Below are 22,745 nucleotides of genomic sequence, written 5' to 3'. Positions count from 1 at the left end.
CCTCCTCGTGGATTGCACCAGATTTGCCACTTCTTGCTGTGAGATGTTACCCCACTCTTCCACCAAGGCACCTTCAAGTTCGTGGACATTTCTGGGGGGAATGGCCCTAGCCATCACCCTCCGATCCAACAGGTCCCAGACGTGCTCAATGGGATTGAGATCCAGGCACTTCGCTGGCCATGGCAGAACACTGACATTCCGGTCTTACAGGAAATCACGCACAGAACGAGTAGTATGGCTGGTGACATTGTCATGCTGGAGGGTCATGTCAGGATGAGCCTGCAGGAAGGGTACCACATGAGGGAGGAGGATGTCTGCCCTGTAACTCACAGCGTTGAGATTGCCTGCAATGATAAGCTCAGTCCGATGATGCTGTGACACACCGCCCCAGACCATGACGGACCCTCCACCTCCAAATCAATCCCGCTCCAGAGTACAGGCCTCAGTGTAACGCTCATTCCCTTGACGATAAACGTTAATCCGACCATCACCCCTGGTGAGACAAAACCATGACTAGTAGGCCTGCCTTACAACAGGCCTACAAGCCCTCAGTCCAGCCTCTCACAGCCTATTGCGGGCAGTCTGAGCACTGATGGAGAGATTGTGCGTTCCTGGTGTAACTCGGGCAGTTGTTGTTGCCATCCTATACCTGTCCCGCAGGTGTGATGTTCGGATGTACCAATCCTGTGCAGGTGTTTTTAAATGTGGTCTGCCACTGCGAGGATAATCAGCTGTCCGTCCTGTCTCCCTGTAGCGCTGTCTTAGGCGTCTCACAGTACGAACATTGCAATTTATTGCCCTGTCCACATCGGCAGTCCTCATGCCTCCTTGCAGCATGCCTAAGGCACGTTCACGCAGATGAGCAGGGACCCTGGGCATCTTTCTTTTGGTGTTTTTCAGAGTCAGTAGAAAGGCCTCTTTACTGTCCTAAGTTTTCATAACTGTGACCTTAATTGCCTACCGTCTGTAAGCTGTTAGTGTCTTAACGACCATTCCACAGGTGCATGTTCATTAATTGTTTATGATTCATTGGACAAGCATGGGAAACAGTGTATAAATCCTTTACAATGAAGATCTGTGAAGTTATTTGGATTTTTACGAATTATCTTTGAAAGACAGGATCCTGAAAAAGGGATGACTCTTTTTTTTCTGAGTTTATAACCACGTTATCTTGAACATCAGTGTCATTTAATAACATATATGGGTGTTATAACTCTATGAATATATCACAATGCAAGCCTGCTCGTTGGAAATAAAACACCAGCAGTCCTAATCCAATGCAATATTAGCTTCACAGTGAAATACCACTATTCTGGCTATTTATCATTCTTAAACAGTAAGCAAAATAGGTTATTTTGCTATTTCATTATAAAAAATGTTTTGCCTCTGTCACGGCAGCCTTCCTTCTCTTCGTCTGAAGAGGAGGTTTAGCAGGGATCGGACCAATACGCAGCGTAGTTAGTGTCCATGTTTTAATAATAAACAACTGAACATGAACACAATAACAAAATAACAAATGTGGCAAAACCGAAACAGTCCTATCTGGTGCAATGAACACAAAGACAGAAGACAACCACCCACAAATCCCAACACAAAACAGGCTACCTTAATATGGTTCCCAATCAGAGACAATGACAAACACCTGCCTCTGATTGAGAACTATATCAGGCCAAACAACAAACACAACATAGAAACACAAAACATAGAATGCCCTCCCAGCTCACGTCCTGACCAACACTAAAACAAGGAAAACACAAAAGAACAGAACGTCAGAACGTGACAGCCTCTGTGCAATGCATGAACCCTTACCTGTCATACGTCCACAATGATGTAGAAGCAGACCAAGCAATTTGTGATAAGTCCCCATGTAAAATTATTCTGGTTAGTGTCAGCTTAATTCACTAACAGTTACTGAAAAAATAGATTCTGTTACTTGTTTACTTGTTTTTCGTGGGATTGTTCTTTACTGAATTGGTAGCACTAGTTGCTCAAGCTGCTACATTGGGTATAATGTAAACAGACATAGCTAGCTAGCATTAAAGCTAGCTTTGTTGACGCAGGCTGCGTCATGATGCAGTTTCCTGCTTAGGTTATAGGTCACGTCGAAGTACGTTTCAAATTTAGTGGATTTTAAGTGCTCTGTGTTTTCCCATACTAGATGGTATGCTCTCTCAGGTGTTCTTGGAAGATCACAACTTGAAAGAATGTGAGAATGCAGAACGCAAGTGCGCATTTTGGAACACAAACTAGGTCTCAACAAACACAGGCATCTAAGTTAATATCTAGCTAACTACAGTAAAATGATGAGCATGATGTTGTCATGATGGAATAAGTTGAGGTTGTAATTCTTAGTGTGATGAGATGTGCTGCCGTAATATAATTCACTTGGATGGCATGTAATAATGTTTTAGAAGAAAAAGAAACGCACACCTATTTAGGCGAGGTGCTGGCTAGCGGAGTAGAAAACTTAAAAATTAAGGAGAGCCGCACACTCTAGGAGCTCAGATGCAAAAAATATTTAATTTACCAACGTTTCGACAGGCAAGCTGTCTTCATCAGGGTACGATGAACATGTAATAATGTTTTATCAGCTCTATTGCTGTCATTCCGACATGAATCATGAAATAGGCAAACTATCTCTGTAGGTTTGTCTTCTGATTTCTTGTAGCCTGGTGGAGATATATGTTACTATTCTACAAGGCAGGACATTTATCTGCATCCAGGTTGAGGCTTGCTACCAGCAGGAACATGGAGCACTCTGTATCAGTCATGATATTATTGTTTTCCTTTACCTTGCACGATACTATTACAAGAGCACTAAAACTCCACTCGTATGAGTGGAAATCCCTATGCACCATACACCTGTATAATCATGGAGTAACTCTCTGTCAAAGACTGTGATAAGAGGGTTAGGCAGGAGGCTTTGGGCCAGTGGGAGGTCAGGGGTGAGGGCTCTATTTCAAAACACACTCACTACCTCTATCCATCTCTCTCTCCAGGTGCTACAGAGACAACATGATCCAAGGACCTCCAGAGCCTTCTAACCAACTACCGGTGATCTCCAGAGCACAGAGAAGTAAGCTCCACTCATAATAGTATACTTGATGCACTCTGTAAATCTCCTTCACTATTTCAGTCTGCCTTTGCGATCGCATAGCATATTGTCCAGGGCCACTGTTTGGATTGGATTTAATGTTATCCCTCAAACTCATGCCCTCTCCTCCCTGTAAAAGTCTCACAGACTTTTAGAAAAAACTAACACGTGTCCCCCTATCCCCAGGTGAGTCATCTGTGGCTATAGAACTCTAGAGCAGTACATAAAAAAACTGCAACCCTGTTGTCAGCTATATCCATAGACAGTTCTCTGAGCAAAGATGCAACTAACTAACTTTCAAAGGCCAGATTTTGAGGATGACCAAATGTAATAAAGTAATTTTCATTTTTCTAATGTTAGATTACCAAACAAACATGTTTGGCACGTTGGTCTATACTTTTTTTTTTTTTTACTTCTGTGGTAACAAGACCGCACTTGGAGAATATGATTCAAAATCAGTACAAGTCTCATGTCCAGGTTGAATACATTATAATTCATTATATCGAACGCGTCACACAGGCATTTCAACCAAAATATATCCCAGTCAAGATTGAAGAATGGGTCAAATGGAATATAAGTCAGTTATTTTGCCCATAGTACTTCATATGAATTTGAGTGGGTACATACAATATGTGACCTTTATTTAACTAGGCAAGTCATTGAAGAGCAAATTTTTATTTACAATGACAGCCTACCCCAGGCAAACCCAGACAACGCTGGGCCAATTGTGCACCACCCTATGGAACTCCCAATCACAGACAGATGTGATACAGCCTGGATTTGAAACAAGGACTGTAGTGACACTTCTTGCACTGAGATGCAGTGCCTTAGACCGCTGTGCCACTCGGGAGCCCAATACATGTTAATAAAATGGCTGTGAGAGATAGACTTTTGCTGTGCTCCCAGGTAAAGCCATTGCTTGCGGTAGCACTGAAGGCCCCAGTATTCAGTCAGGCAGTTTGTGTCACCATCGAGCCCCATGTCACGGCATGCAGTGGCCTGATAGGGAGATGACAATGAATGTATTATGTACCTTTCATCACCAACGCCACATTAGCATTTACTGCACATGTTGCTGAACAATTCAACCTATTTGTTAGTGTCATTGATATGAAAATTAACTTATATTCAGTTCATTAGCATTGCCTGTAATACCTCTAGGGTCCTGTGTTAAAATGACTGCTGTGCAAGGTATTGGGCGACACCTTTATCCCAGGGGCAACAGCTTTATCCCATATTCACATAGCGTCTTCAAAGTTGGAGTAGTGATCTAGGACCAGATCCCCATTGTCAATTCTTTGTGATCTAAAAGGCAAAACTGATCCTAAATCAGTACGACTGCTACTCTGAGATGCTTTGTGAATACAGTCCCTGCTCTGTCAGCTGCTTTCTGTGATCCAACTCCCTCTCCACCTGAAATGCAACAATATGAATAAGAATTAGCCTACTCTGTCAGTAACTTAGCTAACTAATGAAAGACTCAGGTAAATGTGCACAAGCCTAATTACCCAAATTGTATGGAACAAAAATATAAATGCAACATGTAAAGTGTTGGTCCCATGTTTCATGAACTGAAATAAAATATCCCATACATTTTACATACACACATAAAGCTTATTTCTCTAAAATGTTGTGCATAAATTTGTTTACAACCCTGTTAGTGAGCATTTCTCCTTTGCCAAGATAATCCATCCACTTGACAGGTGTGGCATATCAAGAAGCTGATTAAACAGCATGATCATTACACAGGTGCACCATGTGCTGGGGACAATAAAAGGTGCAGTTTTATCACACAACACAATACCACAGATGTCTCAAGTTTTGGGGGTGTGTGCAATTGGTATGCTGACTGTAGCGATATCCACCAGCCCAGATTGTATGTTTTCATTTTCAATAATAATAATAACACACAAAAAGCTTATTTCTCTAAAATGTTGTGCATACATTTGTTTACATCCCTGTTAGTGAGCATTTCTCCTTTGCCAAGATAATCCATCCACTTGACAGGTGTGGCATATCAAGAAGCTGATTAAACGGCATGATCATTACACAGGTGCACCTTGTGCTGGGGACAATAAAATGTGCAGTTTTATCACACAACACAATACCACAGATGTCTCATGTTTTGGGGGTGCGTGCAATTGGTATGCTGACTGCAGCAATATCCATCAGCCCAGATTGTATGTTTTAATATTCAATAATAACAACATTTTAATTAAAACACGCCAGCCCAGGAACTTCACATCCGGCTTCTTCACCTTCACCTCGTCTGAGACCAGCCACCCGGATAGCTGATGAAATTGTGGGTTTGCATGACCAAAGAATTTCTGCACAAACTGTCAGAAAAAGTCTCATCTGCATGCTCATCCTCCTCACCAGGGTCTTGACCTGACTGCAGTACAATGTGGTAACCGACTTCAGTGTGCAAATGCTCACCTACGATGGCCCCTGGCACGCTGGAGAAGTGTGCTCTTTACAGACAAATCCCGGTTTCAACTGTACCTGGCAGATTGCAGACAGCGTGAGCGGTTTGCTGATGTCAGCGTTGTGAACAGGGTGCCCCATGGGGTAAAATCTTAGAAATTGTTGCATGTTGCGTTTATATTTTTTTCAGTGTATATCAAAACAACAGACTATTTGGAGTAAAACCAGGAGGGGCATTTAGCTATATTGGCAACTTTTTCAGTCTCTAATGCATCAATGAACAGACAGGAGAACAGAGCAGTTTGACAAAGTGTTCTATACTCAGTAACTAGTCTTTAAAATATAACTGGCAATTATATAGCTAGTTCTTTTCTAGAATCTAACTACAGTCCACATAGCTAGGTAAAGTGAATTCAACTCAGACTGATAGTCAGAATTAACGTTCGCTAGCTTTCCCCAGCAGTTTCAATTTAGCAAACTAGTTAATGTCATTTTCTCAACTTCATCAATCAAAGGGATAGCTAGCAAAAAGTGCTTTATTTTTTTATGAGCATGGCCTTATTTCTGTTACATCATATTGGATGACTGTCATTCATATTCCATTTACCCAGCTCTATGTAAAATCGCTGGGTTTAGGCTACTACATGATACTCAAATTTTTCCATATACCCATCATGAGGTTGCTGCAACTGGTCTATGAATAAAATTTTACATCGTAGGTGCACAGGTTGAGAGAATTTAGAGTAATCAAGGTAGCAGATATTACATTCAATACTACCTTGCACACTCTTCCCTGCATCTAGCTGATCTAGGGTGTAATCATTAGTCCAACAGTTACAAACAAGAGTTTTTATTGGAAAATTTCAGTTATGTTTATCCCTGTTTCGTTCCGTTTGATCCATTTAAGAAACGTTTTTCAACAGAATTGGCGCAATGAATACACCCCTGATCACAAGCAAACACAGTTCACTTTCATAGCAGCCACATACAAACAGCATGATTGTTGTATTCCTTCTCACATCTACGCGCTCTCCTCTCAAATTTTCCCTTTGCTTGTGGACTTCAGTGCACAGCTTTCTGTGTCCAGGCAAAAAAACCTTTCCAAGCCAAACCTTCATTTCATAACTGCTAACCACTACACACAGCCTATATCATTGTCACCATATTAACGTAATAGCCAACATAGCTACTAGAACTGAAACGTTATTAAACCCGCTACAATCATGCAGTACATTGTACAGCCAGCAGCAAGCAGTTTAGCAGTTACACCGGTGTTTACTGTTAATTTTTTATTGTTTATTTCACTTGCTTTGGCAATGTAAACGTAAGTTTCCATACCAATAAATCCCCTTAAATTGAATTGAATAGAGTGAGATTAGGCAGCCAGAAGCAGTAAAATGGAAGCGTTTTTCAGATTGAAGAGAAACACTGAAGGGAGGAGAGGAGACAGCGGAGAGAAGAGGAGAGGGAAGCTGACACAGCAGATATTTAGAGAGGAAGCTATTGGGAGAGAATGAGCTGGGGCCGGCAGTGAAAGAGGGAGTAAATCAGATGGAAAGAGGACGGAGAGAGATGGGAGAATGGAGCCTGTGTTGTTTATTACCTCAGCTGAGGTGCTATGTTAAGTAACCTTAGTAGACCTGCTGTAGGGGAAGAGAGAGAGAGAGAGAGATGGAGAGTGAGAGAACTCTGGTTCCAGAGAGCTACTAGGTGTGCAGACTTTTGTTCCAGTCCGGGACGAACACACCCATTTCAAATAAGCACTGTATGGCTACACGTGTTCATCAGTCGGGACTACGATTAGTTTCATCAAGTGTAACTACTGCTGGGGAAATCGTGCAGCTAGCTAGCACAAGTGAGATTTGGTTCTGGGTTCTGAGATTAGCTTGTTGTTGACTCACAGATGACTCATGCAGATTGTGCTGCAGACATTTAGTCCTGTTTGGGTGTCATTTGTTTGGGTGATAATGCCACAAAATAGGTCTTTATCTGTCCATCGCTTTCTCTCTATTTCTCCCATTCCATCTCTTTCTTTTTCTCTCACTCAATCTCTCACGCACATTATCTGTCTCACACACATTATCCCCCCCTCACTTTCAGTGTAGCAGACAGTGTGAGAGTAAAGCAGACTAGAGGAATGCTGTTTCAGTATGTCAACAACAACCGGTTATAAATCATATCAACAGATGATGTCAGCAATAAAAAGCTAGCGGTGCTGTGATCAATCCAAGGCCTTCAGGAGTGTCCAGTCTCTCAGAGATACCATTTATCCCTCTTCTCTCTAAACTCACTGACCATTGACTATAACACTTTCTACTCTGCTTCAGTGCTTTCTAGGGACAATAAGGAGGCCTGCATCTTGTGACCGAAGCGTAAATGTAGGTATGTACGGCAGGACCAAATCGGAGAGATAGGTAGGAGCAAGCCCATGTAATGCTTTGTAGGTTAGCAGTAAAACCTTGAAATCAGCCCTAGCCTTACCAGGAAGCCAGTGTATAGAGGTTAGCACTGGAGTAATATGACAAAATCTTTTGGTTCTAGTCAAGATTCTAGCAGCCGTGTTTAGCACTAACTGAAGTTTATTTAGTGCTTTATCCGGGTAGCAGGAGAGTAGAGCATTGCAGTAGTCTAATCTAGAAGTGACAAAAGCATGGATTAGCTTTTCTGCATAATTTCTGGACAAAACGTTTCTGATTTTTGCAATGTTACGAAGATGAAACAAAGCTCTCCTTGAAATATTCCTGATATGATCGTCAAAAGGGAGATCAGAGTAACGCCGAAGTCCTTCAGTTTTATTTGTGACGACTGTACAACCATCAAGATCCAACAGCAGATCTCTATGTTTCTTGGGACCTAGAATTAGCATCTCTGTTTTGTCCGAGTTTAAAGTAAAATGTTTGCCGCCATCCACATCCTTATGTCTGAAACACAGGCTTCCAGGGAAGGCAATTTTGGGGCTTCACCATGTTTCATCGAAATGTACAACTTGTGTGTCGTCCGCATTGCAGTGAAAGTTGACATTGTGTAGCCGAATGAATAACATCACCAAGAGGTAGAATATATAGTGAAAACAGTAGTGGTCCTAAAACAGAACCTTGAGGAATACCAAAACGTACAATTTATTTGTCAGAGAACAAACCATCCACAGAAACGAACTGATATCTTTCCGACAGATAAGATCTAAACCAGGCAAGAACGTTTCTGTGTACACCAATTAGGGTTTCCAATCTTTCCAAAAGAATGTGGTGATCAATGGTATCAATTACTGTGCTCTTCAGTAAGGCTATTCTTCTGCCAATGTTCCCCTATGGAGATTGCATGGCTGTGTGCTCAGTTTTATACACCTGTCAGCAACGGGTGTATAAAATGTGGGTTTGGCATATGCCAGGAGAACGTTACCTGCCCCAATACATAGTGCCAACTGTAAAGTTTGGTGGAGGAGGAATAATGATCTGGGGCTGTTTTTCATGGTTTGGGCTAGACCTCTTAGTTCCAGTGAATGAAAATCATAAAGCTCCAGCATAAAATTAAAGTCTAGACGATTCTGTGATTCCAAATTTGTGGCAACAGTTTGGGGAAGGCTCTTTCCAGTTTCAGCACGACAATGCTCCCGTGCAAAACCTGAGGTCCATACAGAAATAGTTTATGAGATCAGTGTGGAAGAACTTGACTGGCCTGCACAGAGCCCTGACCTCAACCCCATCGAACAACTTTGGGATGAATTGTAATGCTGACTGCGAGCCAGGCCTAATCACCCAACATCAGTGCCCGACCTCACTAATACTCTTGTGACTGAATGGAAGCAAGTCCCCGCAGCAATGTTCCAACATCAGTGGAAAGTCTTCCCAGAAGAGTGGTGGCTATTATAGCAGAAAAGGGGTACCAACTCCTTATTAATGCCCATTATCTTGGAATGAGATGTTCGACGAGCAGGTGTCCACATACTTTTGGTAATGTAGTGTATGTACTATATACATTCCCTCCTGCACCAGTCCCCTCAGCAGCAAAACACCCCCACAACATGATGCTGCCACCCCCGTGCTTCACGGTTGAGATGGTGTTCTTCGGCTTGCAAGGCTTCCCCTTTTTTCTCCAAACATAACGATGGTCATTATGGCTAAACAGTTCTATTTTTGTTTCATCAGACCAGAGGATATTTCTCCAAAAAGTACGATCTTTGTCCCCATGTGCAGTTGCAAACCATAGTCTGACTTTTTTATTGCGGTTTTGGAGCAGTGGCTTCTTCCTTGCTGTGCGGCATTTCAGGTTATGTCGATATAGGACTCATTTTCCTGTGAATATAGATACTTTTATACCCGTTTCCTCCAGCATCTTCACAAGATCCTTTGCTGTTGTTCTGGGATTGATTTGCACTTTTCGCACCAAAGTACGTTCATCTCTAGGAGATCTCCTTCCTGAGATCTCCTTCCTGAGCGGTATGACTGCTGCGTTGTCCCATGGTGTTTAAACTTGCATACTATTGTTTGTACACATGAACGTGGTAACCTCAGGCATTTGGAAATTGTTCCCAAGGATGAACCAGACTTGTGGAGGTCTACAATTTTTTTATCTGAGGTCTTGGATGATTTCTTTTTATTTTCCCATGATGTCAAGCAGAGGCACTGAGTTTGAAAGTAGGCCTTGAAATACATCCACAGGTACACCTCCAATTTACTGAAATTATGTTAATTAGCCTATCAGAAGCTTCTAAAGCCATGACATAATTTTCTGGAAGTTGTTTGGAAATTGTTTAAAGGCACAGTCAACTTAGTGTATGTAAACTTTTGACCAACTGGAATTGTGATACAGTGAATTATAAATTAAATAATCTGTCTGTAAACAATTGTTGGAAAAATGACTTGTCATGCACAAAGCAGATGTCCTAACCGACTTGCCAAAACTATAGTTTGTCAACAAGAAATTTGTGGAGTTGTTGAAAACAAGTTTTAATGACTCCAACCTAAGTGTATGTAAACGTCCGACTTCAACTGTATACAGTACCAGTCAAAAGTTTGGACACACCTACTCGTTTCTCTTCATTTTTACTATTTTCTATATTGTACAATAATAATGAAGACATCAAAACTATGAAATAACACATATGGAACCATGTAGTAACCAAACAAGTGTTCAAATTTTTCAAAGTAGCCACCCTTTGCCTTGATGACAGCTTTGCAAACTCTTGTCATTCTCTCTACCAGCTTCACCTGGAATGCTTTTCCAACAGTCTTGAAGGAGTTCCGACATATGCTGAGCACTTGTTGGCTGCTTTTCCTTCACTCTGCGGTCCGACTCATCCCAAACCATCTCAATTGGGTTGAAGTCGGGTGATTGTGGAGACCAGGTCATCTGATGCAGCACTCCATCACATTCCTTCTTGGTCAAATAGCCCTTACACATCCGTTCACCTACCTCATAAGTAGTCTACCTCCAAAGTTTTTTCCCTCCATTTGCAAGTCTATGGTCTCAGGAGATGCCGACGACATAAAAATTGAGGCATAAAAACAGAGTAGAATATCATGAGGGAGTATTCCACTCAGGTGATGCTGTGGCATGAAAAAAATGTGTAGTAGCCTAGGCCTATCTGTGTGTATGTGTGTGCCGAAGCGTGCATATGGAGTGAGTGACTGTCAACTACCCTCGCTGACTGTGCGTTTTGTGATGGTTGGTTGTAAATCATCATTGGCTGCAGAGCAATTCTGCTGTCCTCAGAACTTGATAATCATAAACAGATTGGCATTTTTGTCTCATTCTCATCTTACAGTATTAGGCCTAGGCTACTAAACTCAGCAAAAAAAGAAATGTCCTTTCACTGTCAATTGCGTTTATTTTCAGCAAACTTAATAACATGTGTAAATATTTGTATGACCATAACAAGATTCAACAACTGAGACATAAACTGAATAGGTTCCACAGACATGTGACTAACAGAAATTGAATAATGTGTCCCTGAACAAAGGGGGGGTCAAAATCAAAAGTAACAGTCAGTATCTGGTGTGGCCACCAGCTGCATTAAGTACTGCAGTGCATCTCCTCCTCGTGTACTGCACCAGATTTGCCAGTTCTTGCTGTAAGTTATGTGTTATGTTACCCCACTCTTCCACCAAGGCACCCGCTGGGGGGAATAGCCCTAGCCCTCACCCTCCGATCCAACAGGTCCCAGGCGTGCTCAATAGGATTGAGATCCAGGTTCTTCGCTGGCCATGGAAGAACACTGACATTCTTGTCATGCAGGAAATCATGCACAGAACGAGCAATATGGCTAGTGGCGTTGTCATGCTGGAGGGTCATGTCAGGATCAGCTTGTAGGAAGGGTACCACATGAGGAAGTAGGATGTCTGCCCTGTAACGCATAGCGTTGAGAGTGCCTGCAATGACAACAAGCTCAGTCCGATGATGCTGTGACACACCGCCCCAGACCATGACGGACCCTCCACTTCCAAATCGATCCCGCTCCATAGTACAGGCCTCGGTGTAACGCTCATTCCTTCGACGATAAACGCGAATCCAACCATCACCCCTGGTGAGACAAAACCGCGACTCGTCAGTAAAGAGCACTTTTTGCCAGTCCTGTCTGTTCCAGCGACGGTGAGTTTGTGCCCATAGGCGACGTTGTTGCTGGTGATGTCTGGTGAGGACCTGCATTACAACAGGCCTACAAGCCCTCAGTCCAGCCTCTCTCAGCCTATTGCGGACAGTCTGAGCATTGATGGAGGGATTGTGCGTTCCTGGTATAACTCGGGCAGTTGTTGTTGCCATCCTGAACCTGTCCTGCAGGTGTGATGTTCGGATGTACTGATCCTGTGCAGCTGTTGTTACACGTGGTCTGCCACTGCGAGGACGATCAGCTGTCCGTCCTGTCTCCCTGTAGCGCTGTCTTAGGCGTCTCACAGTACGGACATTGGCATTTATTGCCCTGGCCACATCTGCAGTCCTCATGTCTACAAGCAACATGCCTAAGGCATGTTCACACAGATGAGCAGGGACCCTGGACATCTTTCTTTTGATGTTTTTCAAAGTCAGTAGAAAGGCCTCTTTACTGTCCTAAGTTTTCATAACTGTGACCTTAATTGCCTACCGTCTGTAAGCTGTTACTGTCTTAAAGACTGTTCCACAGGTGCATGTTCATTAACTTCTCTGGGATAGGTGGCAGTATTTTCACGTCTGGATGAAAAGCATGTCCAAAGTAAACTGCCTGCTACTCAGGCCCAGAAGCTATGATATGCATATTATTAGTCGATTTGGATAGAAAATACTCTGAAGTTTCTAAAATTGTAAAACTGAATCATGTCTGTGAGTATAACAGAACTTATTTGGCAGGCGAAACCCCGACGACAAACCAGTCAATATTTTTTTTACTTTTAGGTCACTCTCTTTTCAATGCAATTTCATTGGGAATCCAGATTTCTAAGGGACCTTCTTGCAGTTCCTATAGCTACCACTGGATATCAACAGTCTTTAGAAATTGGTTGAGGTTTTTCCTTTGATAAATGAAGAAGTAGCACTGTTCAGAATGAGGCTCGAGGGAAGTGTACTCTTTGTTAGAAGCGCATGACCTGAAAGCTAGCTACACTTTGTTTTCCTCCGGTATTGAACACAGATCATCCCGTCTTAAATTTGATCTATTATTTACATTACAAAATACCTAAAGTTGTATTACAAAAGTAGTTTGAAAGTGTTGGACAAAGCTTACAGGTAACTTATGAGATATTTTGTAGTCACGTTGCGCGAGTTGGAACCGGTGTTTTTCTGGATCAAACGTGGCATATAAATGGACATTTTCGATATATATCAACGGAATTCATCGAACAAAAGGACCATTGTGATGTTTATGGGACATATTGGAGTGCCAACAGAAGAAGCTCGTCAAAGGTAAGGCATGAATTATATCTTTATTTCTCCGTTTTGTGTTGGTTGAAATAGGATTGTCTGTGTTTGTTTAATGGGGTGCTGTCCTCAGATAATAGCATCGTTTGCTTTCGCCGTAAAACCTTTTTGAAATCTGACATGTTGGCTGGATTCACAACAAGTGTAGCTTTAATTTAGAGTATTGCGTGTGTGATTTCATGAAAATTTAATTTTTATAGTAATTTATTTGAATTTGGCGCTCTGCATTTTCACTGGATGTTAGCCGGTGCGTCCCACATATCCCAGAGAGGTTGTTTATTGTTCATTGAACAAGCATGAGAAACAGTGTTTAAACCCTTTACCATGAAGATCTGTGAAGTCATTTGGATTTTTACGAATTATCTTTGAAAGACCGGGTCCTGAAAAAGGGACGTTTCTTTTTTTGCTGGGTTTATATGCGTTGTAGGTAGGTTGCATATTGCTAGAATAATATGGGAATAGGTTTACGACAACTAAGCATAATTTCTTTCATAATCTTTCTTCAGCTGGTGCTTAAGTATTCTTTTGACTCATCATCTTGGTATTGTTTGCTCAATTTCACTTCTTGTGGCCTGAAATGAAGGCAGTTGGACGTTAGGCCCCTAAATGGCAGGTAATCCAAAGAAAGAAAATGAGTAGGCGGCCAGTACATTGCAGTAAACTTGAGTGAAGTATTAAGAGAATATATTTACAAAATAATACAACTGCAACGCGTTTCGACTACTAGAGCCTTCCTCAGGCAGCGTTGTAAAATATTTGCCATTCAAAATAAATCTGTGAATGAGAATAGCATAGACTTTCAGAATTATTCCCATTTAAAAGCTGCAACTTTAGGACATTAATAACTTTAGTAGTTAGTAGGATTAAGCTTTTTGTCATTTGGTTTTGCAAAGCCAAGGATGTATTTTTTTTCTGGCCTCCCATGCATGCATAATTCTGCTTAATTATTTGCTCAACTGTAAGGTTCAAATTTCTCATTAGATTTGTATATTTTGCTTTTGTTCCTTCTATCATTTCCCATGTTTTTTTGCTTGTTCAAAAACAACGTCAAACTTTCTGAGATAGCCCAGAACTCCATTAGATTAGCTCATTGTTTGATCATGAAATAGCGCGGCAGGGGAAATCTGTACTGAACAAAAATATAAGCAACATGTAAAGTGTTGGTCTCATGTTTCATGAACTGAAATGAAAGATTACAGAAATGTTCTGTAAACACAAAAAGCTTATTTCTCTCAAATGTTGTCCACAAATTTGTTTACATCCCTGTTAGTGACAACTTCTCCTTTGCCAAGATAATCCATCCACCTGACAGGTGTGGCATATCAAGAAGCTGATTAAACAGCACGGTCATTACACAGGTGCGCCTTGTGCTGGGGACAATAAAAGGCGACTTTGTTATCATTGAGTGTGAGGTTATTTTCCTGACACCACACTCCGAGGGTCCTCACCTCCTCCCTGTAGGCCGTCTCGTCGTTGTTGGTAATCAAGCCTACCACTGTAGTGTCGTCTGTAAACTTGATAATTGAGTTGGAGGCGTGCATGGCCACACAGTCATGGGTGAACATGGAGTACAGGAGAGGGCTGAGAACGCATCCTTGTGGGGCCCCGGTGTTGAGGTTCAGTGGGGTGGAGATGTTGTTACCTACCCTCACCACCTGGACCCAGTTGCACAGGGTGCGGTCGAGATCCAGGGTCTCGAGCTTAATGACGAGTTTGGAGGGTACTATGGTGTTAAATGCTGAGCTGTAGTTGATGAACAGCATTCTTACATAGGTATTCCTCTTGTCCAGATGGGTTAGGGCAGTGTGCAGTGTGATTGTCAGGACCTCCACTAGCCGAAGCTAAGTTAACATTAACATGATGCCTTCTAATTGCAGTCGCTGTACTCATAATATACAGGAGAACGATCGCTTTACGGCAAGGATAGCTGTCCTGCAAGCCCAGCTTCAGACGCATTCGTTAGGCAAGGGTACTATCAGTGTAGGAAAGGATGAAACAGTGTCTGTGCCACCAGTAAGTACAGATAGTAGTATAAATCCCCTCGCACAGTCCCCGCAGCTGGACAACTTTCTCATGGCTTCTGGAGGGAAATGCTGTAGGAATGCTCAACCGGTGTCGCTCATTCAGCCGACAGAAACTTTCAACCGGTTCTCCCCATTAATAAGCAGCATGTCGGAGTCAGAGGCCGAGCCTTCTCTGGTCTCTACTCCTCCCGTTACGGGGTCTGAGACGCCGAAGCCTCCCACCATTAGCTCTGACAAATTGAAAACCCTAGTCATTGGCAACCCCATTACCCGCAGTATTAGACTTAAAACGAATCATCCAGCGATCATACACTGTTTACCGGGGGGCAGGGCTACCGACGTTAATGCTAATCTGAAGATCTAAAGCTAAAACTGGCTGATATTGTTATCTACGTTGGCACCAACGATGTTAGGATGAAACAGTCAGAGGTCACCATGCGTAACATAGCTTCAGCGTGTAAATCAGCTAGAAAGATGTGTCGGCATCGAGTAATTGTCTCTGGCCCCCTCCCAGTTAGGGGGAGTGATGAGCTCTACAGCAGAGTCTCACAACTCAATCGCTGGTTGAAAACTGTTTTCTGCCCCTCCCAAAATATAGAATTTGTAGATAACTGGCCCTCTTTCTGGGACTCACCCACAAACAGGACCAAGCCTGGCCTTTTGAGGAGTGATGGACTCTATCCTAGCTGGAGGGGTGCTCTCATCTTATCTACGAAGATAGACAGGGCTCTAACTCCCCTAGCTCAGCCTGCCAGCTTAATGGAGTCTGCCACTAGCACAGTCAGTGTAGTCAGCTTTGCTATCCCCATTGAGACCTTGTCTGTGCCTCAACCTAGGTTGGGCAAAACTAAACATGGCGGCGTTCGCCTTAGCAATCTCACTGGAATAAAGACCTCCTCCATCCTGCCATTATTGAAAAAGATCGTGATACCTCACATCTCAAAATAGGGCTACTTAATGTTAGATCCCTCACTTCCAAGGCTGTTATAGTCAATAAACTAATCACTGATCATAATCTTGATGTGATTGACCTGACTGAAACATGGTTTAAACCTGATGAATTTACTGTGTTAAATGAGGCTCACCTCCTGGTTACACTAGTGACCATATCCCCCGCGCATCCCGCAGAGGCGGAGGTGTTGCTAACATTTACTATAGCAAATTTCAATTTACAGAAAAACAACAACGTTTTCGTCTTTTGAGCTTCTAGTCATGAAATCTATGCAGTCTACTCAATATCTTTTTATAGCTACTGTTTACAGGCCTCCTGGGCCATATACAGCGTTCCTCACTGAGTTCCCTGAATTCCTATCGGACCTTGTAGTCATAGCAGATAATATTCAAATTTTTGGTGATTTTAAAATTCGCATGGAAAAGTCCACAGACCCACTCCAAAAGGCTTTCAGAGCCATCATCGACTCAATGGGTTTTGTCCAACATGTCTCCGGACCTATTCACTGCCACAGTCATACTCTGGACCTAGTTTTGTCCCATGGAATAAATGTTGTGGATCTTAATGTTTTTCCTCATAATCCTGAACTATCGGACCACCATTTTATTACGTTTGCAATCGCAACAAATAATCTGCTCAGACCCCAACCAAGGAGCATCAAATGTTGTGCTATAAATTCTCAGACAACCCAAAGATTCCTTGATGCCATTCCAGACACCCTCTGCCTGCCCAAAGACGTCAGAGGACAAAAATCTGTTAACCACCTAACTGAGGAACTCAATTTAACCTTGCGCAATACCCTATATGCAGTCGCACCCCTAAAAACTAAAAACATTTGTCATAAGAAACTAGCTCCCTGGTATACAGAAAATACCCGAGCTCTGAAGCAAGCTTCCAGAAAATTGGAACGGAAATGGCGCCACACCAAACTGGAAGTCTTCCTACTAGCTTGGAAAGACAGTACCGTACAGTATCGAAGAGCCCTCTGCTGCTCGATCATCCTATTTTCCAACTTAATTGAGGAAAATGTCATTTTGATACTGTCGCAAAGCTAACTAAAAAGCAGCATTCCCCAAGAGAGGATGGCTTTCACTTCAGCAGTAATAAATTCATGAACTTCTTTGAGGAAAAGATCATGAAAGCAAATTACGGACTCCTCTTTAAATGTGCGTATTCCTCCAAAGTTCAGTTGTCCTGAGTCTGCACAAGGACCTAGGATCAAGAGAGACACTCAAGCGTTTTAGAATTATATCTCTTGACACAATGATGAAAATAATCATGGCCTCTAAACCTTCAAGCTGCATACTGGACCCTATTCCAACTAAACTACTGAAAGAGCTGTTTTCTGTGCCTGGCCCTCCTATGTTGAACATAATAAACGGCTCTCTATCCACCGGTTGTGTATCCACCAAACTCACTAAAAGTGTCAGTAATAAAGCCTCTCTTGAAAAAGCCAAACCTTGATCCAGAAAATATAAAAAACTATCGGCTTATATCGAATCTCCCATTCCTCTCAAAAAATGTTAGAAAAAGCTGTTACGCAGCAACTCACTGCCTTCCTGAAGACAAACAATGTATACAAGATGCTTCAGTCTGGTTTTAGACCCAATCATAGCACTGAGACTGCACTTGTGAAGGTGGTAAATTACCTTTTAGTGGCGTCAGACCGAGGCTCTGCATCTGTCCTCGTGCTCCTAGTCCTTAGTGCTGCTTTTGATACCATTCACCACATTCTTTTGGAGAGATTGGAAACCCAAATTGGTCTACACAGATAAGTTCTGGCCTGGTTAGATCTTATCTGTCGGAAAGATATCAGTTCGTCTCTGTGGATGGTTTGTCCTCTGACAAATCAACTTTAAATTTCGGTGTTCCTCAAGGTTCCGTTTTAGGACCACTATTGTTTTCACTATATATTTTACATCTTGGGAATGTCATTCGAAATCATAATGTTAATTTTCACTGCTATGCGGATGACACACAGCTGTACATTTCGATGAAACATGGTGAAGCCCCAAAATTGCCCTCGCTGGAAGCCTTTGTTTCAGACATAAGGAAGTGGATGGCGGCAAACGTTCTACTTTTAAACTCAGACAAAACAGAGATGCTTGTTCTAGGTCCCAAGAAACATAGAGATCTTCTGTTGAATCTGACAATTAAGCTTGATGGTTGTACAGTCGTCTCAAATAAAACTGTGAAGGACCTCGGCGTTACTCAGGACCCTGATCTCTCTTTTGACGAACATATCAAGACTGTTTCAAGGACAGCTTTTTTCCATCTACGTAACATTGCAAAAATCCGAAACTTTCTGCCCAAAAATGATGCCGAAAAACGTATCCATGCTTTTGTCACTTCTAGGTTAGAATACTGCAATGCTCTACTTTCCGGCTACCCGGATAAAGCACTAAATAAACTTCAGTTAGTGCTAAATACGGCTGCTAGAATCCTGACTAGAACCAAAAATGTTGATCATATTACTCCAGTGCTAGCCTCTACACTGGCTTCATGTTAAGGCAAGGGCTGATTTCAAGATTTTACCGCTAACCTACAAAGCATTACATGGGCTTGCCCCTACCTATCTTCCCGATTTGGTCCTGCCATACATACCTACATTTATGCTACGGTCACAAGACGCAGGCCCCCTTATTGTCCCTAGAATTTCTAAGCAAACAGCTGGAGGCAGGGCTTTCTCCTATAGAGCTCCATTTGTGTGGAATGGTCTGCCTACCCATGTAAGAGACGCAGACTCGGTCTCAACCTTTAAGTCTTTATTGAAGACTCATCTCTTCAGTAGGTCCAATGATTGAATGTAGTCTGGCCCAAGAGTGTGAAGGTGAACGGAAAGGCACTGGAGCAACGAACCGCCCTTGTTGTCTCTGCCTGGCCAGTTCCCCTCTCTCCACTGGGATTCTTTGCCTCTGACCCTATTACGGGGGCTGAGTCTCTCTCTCTCTCTCTCTCTCTCTCTCTCTCTCTCTCTCTCTCTCTCTCTCTCTCTCTCTCTCTCTCTCTCTCTCTCTCTCTCTCTCTCTCTCTCTCTCTCTCTCTCTCTCTCTCCTCTCTCTCTCTCTCTCTCTCTCTCTCTCTCTCTCTCTCTCTCTCTCTCTCTCTCTCTCTCTCTCTCTCTCTCTCTCTCTCTCTCTCTCTCTCTCTCTCTCTCTCCTAGGACGATGCCTCAGGACTACCTGGCATGATGACTCCTTGCTGTCCCCATTCCACCTGGCCGTGCTGTTGCTCCAGTTTCAACTGTTCTGCCTGCGGCTATGGAACCCTGACCTGTTCATCGGACGTGCTACCTGTCCCAAACCTGCTGTTTTCAATTTTCTAGAGACAGCAGGAGCAGTAGAGATACTATCAATGATCGTCTATGAAAAGTCAACTGACATTTACTCCTGAGGTGCTGACCTGTTGCACCCTCGACAACTACTCTGATTATTATTATTTGACCATGCTGGTCATTTATGAACATTTTAACATCTTGGCCATGTTCTGTTATAATCTCCATCCGGCACAGCCAGAAGAGGACTGGCCATCTCTCATAGCTTGGTTCCTCTCTAGGTTTCTTCCTAGGTTTTGGCCTTTCTAGGGAGTTTTTCCTAACCGCCGTGCTTCTACACCTGCATTGCTTGCTGTTTGGCGTTTTAGGCTGGGTTTCTGTACAGCACTTTGATATATCAGCTGATGTAAGAAGGGCTATATAAATATATTTGATTTAATTTGATTGCATCGTCTGTGGACCTATGGGCGCAGTAAGCAAATTGGAGTGGGTCTAGGGCAGGGGTCGGGAACCTATGGCTCCCGAGCCAGGTGTGGCTCTTGATGATTGCATCTTATTTTTTTTATCCCCTTTTCTCCCCAATTTTCGTGGTATCCAATCACTAGTAATTACTATCTTGTCTCATCGCTACAACTCCCGTACGGGCTCGGGAGAGACGAAGGTCGAAAGCCATGCGTCCTCCGAAGCACAACCCAACCAAGCCGCACTGCTTCTTAACACAGCGCGCCTCCAACCCGGAAGCCAGCCGCACCAATGTGTCGGAGGAAACACCGTGCACCCGCCCCCCTCGGTTAGCACGCACTGCGCTCGGCCCGCCACAGGAGTCGCTGGAGCACGATGAGACAAGGATATCCCTACCGGCCAAACCCTCCCTAACCCGGACAACGCTAAGCCAATTGTGCATTGCCCCATGGACCTCCCGGTCGCGGCCGGCTGCAACAGAGCCTGGGCGCGAACCCAGAGACTCTGGTGGCGCAGCTAGCACTGCGATGCAGTGCTCTAGACCACTGCGCCACCCGGGAGGCCTATTCTCACTTGTTTTAATCCATCCATCGATTTTTCACTGCTCATGTCCTGTTCAGGGCTGCAGGAGCAATTGTCCATTATTTTAATTAAATGATACTGGCCTACGTTGGCCGTTGCTAGGTAAAACAGGTAAACGTTTCCTTTTGAATCAGTCTGCTCGGTCATTAGCTCAAAGCTAACCCTTCAACGAAGAAGATGGCGAAAAGAAAAAAAGATGACGAGTATCGTACATTTCAGGACGAATGGACCGAAGAATTCGCCTTTGTGGAGAGAGCAGGTTCTGCGGTGTGTCTAATTTGCAATGACAAAATTACATAGATGAAACGGTCGAATGTAAAGCGGCACTTCGACAAATTCAGAGGCTTATTATACTGACATTTAGTTGAATTCACTTTTAAAATATATTATATGGCTTTCACTGAAATAAATTTCCAAAATATTTGCTTTCATGGCTCTCTTAGTCAAAAAGGTTCCTGACCCCTGGTCTAGGGTGTCAGGTAGGGTGGAGGTGATATGGTCCTTGACTAGTCTCTCAAAGCACTTCATGATAATGGAAGTGAGTACTACGGGGTGATAATCATTTAGCTCAGTTACCTTCGCTTTCTTGGGAGCAGGAACAATGGTGACCCTTTTGAAGCATGTGGGAACAGCAGACTTGGATAAGGATTGATTGAATATGTCCATAAACACACCAGCCAGCTGGTCTATGCATGCTCTGAGGACGCGGCTGGGGATGCCGTCTGGGCCGTCAGCCTTGCGAGGGTTAACACGTTTAAATGTTTTACTCACGTTGGCTGCAGTGAAGGAGAGCCCACAGGTTTTGGTAGCGGGCCATGTCAGTGGCACTGTATTGTCCTAAAAGCGAGCAAAGAAGTTGTTTAGCTTGTCTGGGAGCAAGACATTGTGGTCCGCGACGGGACTGGTTTTCCTTTTGTTGTCCGTGATTGACTGTAGACCCTGCCACATACCTCTCGTGTCTGAGCCATTGAATTGCGACTCTACTTTGTCTCTATACTGATGCTTAGCTTGTTTGATTGCCTTGCGGAGGGAATAGCTACACTGTTTGTATTCGGTCATGTTTCTGGTCACCTTGCCCTGATTAAAAGCAGTGGTTTGTGCTTTCAGTTTTGCGCAAATGCTGCCATCAATCCACGGTTTCTGTTTGGGGAATGTTTTAATAGATGCTGTGGGTAGAACATCACCGATGCACTTGCTAATAAACTCGCTCACCGAATCAGCGTATTCATCAATGTTATTGTCCGACGCTATGCGGAACATATCCAAGTCCACGTGATCGAAGCAATCTTGAAGTGTGGAATCCGATTGGTCGGACCAGCGTTGAACAGACCTGAGCACGGGCGCTTTTAATTTCTGTCTACAGGCTGGGAGCAACAAAATGGAGTTGTGGTCAGATTTTCCGAAAGGAGGGCGGGGGAGGGCTGTATATGCATCGCGGAAGTTAGAATATCAATGATCCAGGGTTTTGCCAGCCCGGGTCGCACATTCGATATGCTGATAAAATTTAGGGAGTCTTGTTTTCAGATTAGCCTTGATAAAATCCCCAGCTACAATAAATGCAGCCTCAGGATATGTGGTTTCCAGTTTACATAGAGTCAAATTAAGTTATTTGAGGGCCGTTGATGTGTCTGCTTGGGGGGGTATACACGACTGTGATTATGTTTGAAGAGAATTCTCTTGGTAGATAATGCGGTCGGCATTTGATTGTAAGGAATTCTAGGTCAGGTGAACAAAAGGACTTGAGTTCCTGTATGTTGTTATGATCACACCACGTCTCGTTAATCATAAGGCATACGGGGTGTTTGTTTCTGTCGGCGCGATGCGTGAAGAAGCCAGGTGGCTGTACCGACATTGATGACGTATCGCGAGAGAGCCAAGTTTCCGTGAAACAAAGAACATTACCTTCTGCGGCACTGTTGTTTTGGGTCGCCGGCTGGGATCCGATCCATTGTCCTGGGTGGTGGACCAAACAGAGGAACCGCTTTGGGAAAGTCGTATTCCTGGTCATAATGTTGGTGAGTTGACGTTGCTCTTGTATCCAATAGT

This window comes from Salvelinus fontinalis, chromosome 4, assembly GCF_029448725.1.
Source record: "Salvelinus fontinalis isolate EN_2023a chromosome 4, ASM2944872v1, whole genome shotgun sequence".
Lineage (NCBI taxonomy): Eukaryota > Metazoa > Chordata > Actinopteri > Salmoniformes > Salmonidae > Salvelinus > Salvelinus fontinalis.
Note: the sequence above shows the minus strand (reverse complement) of the source record.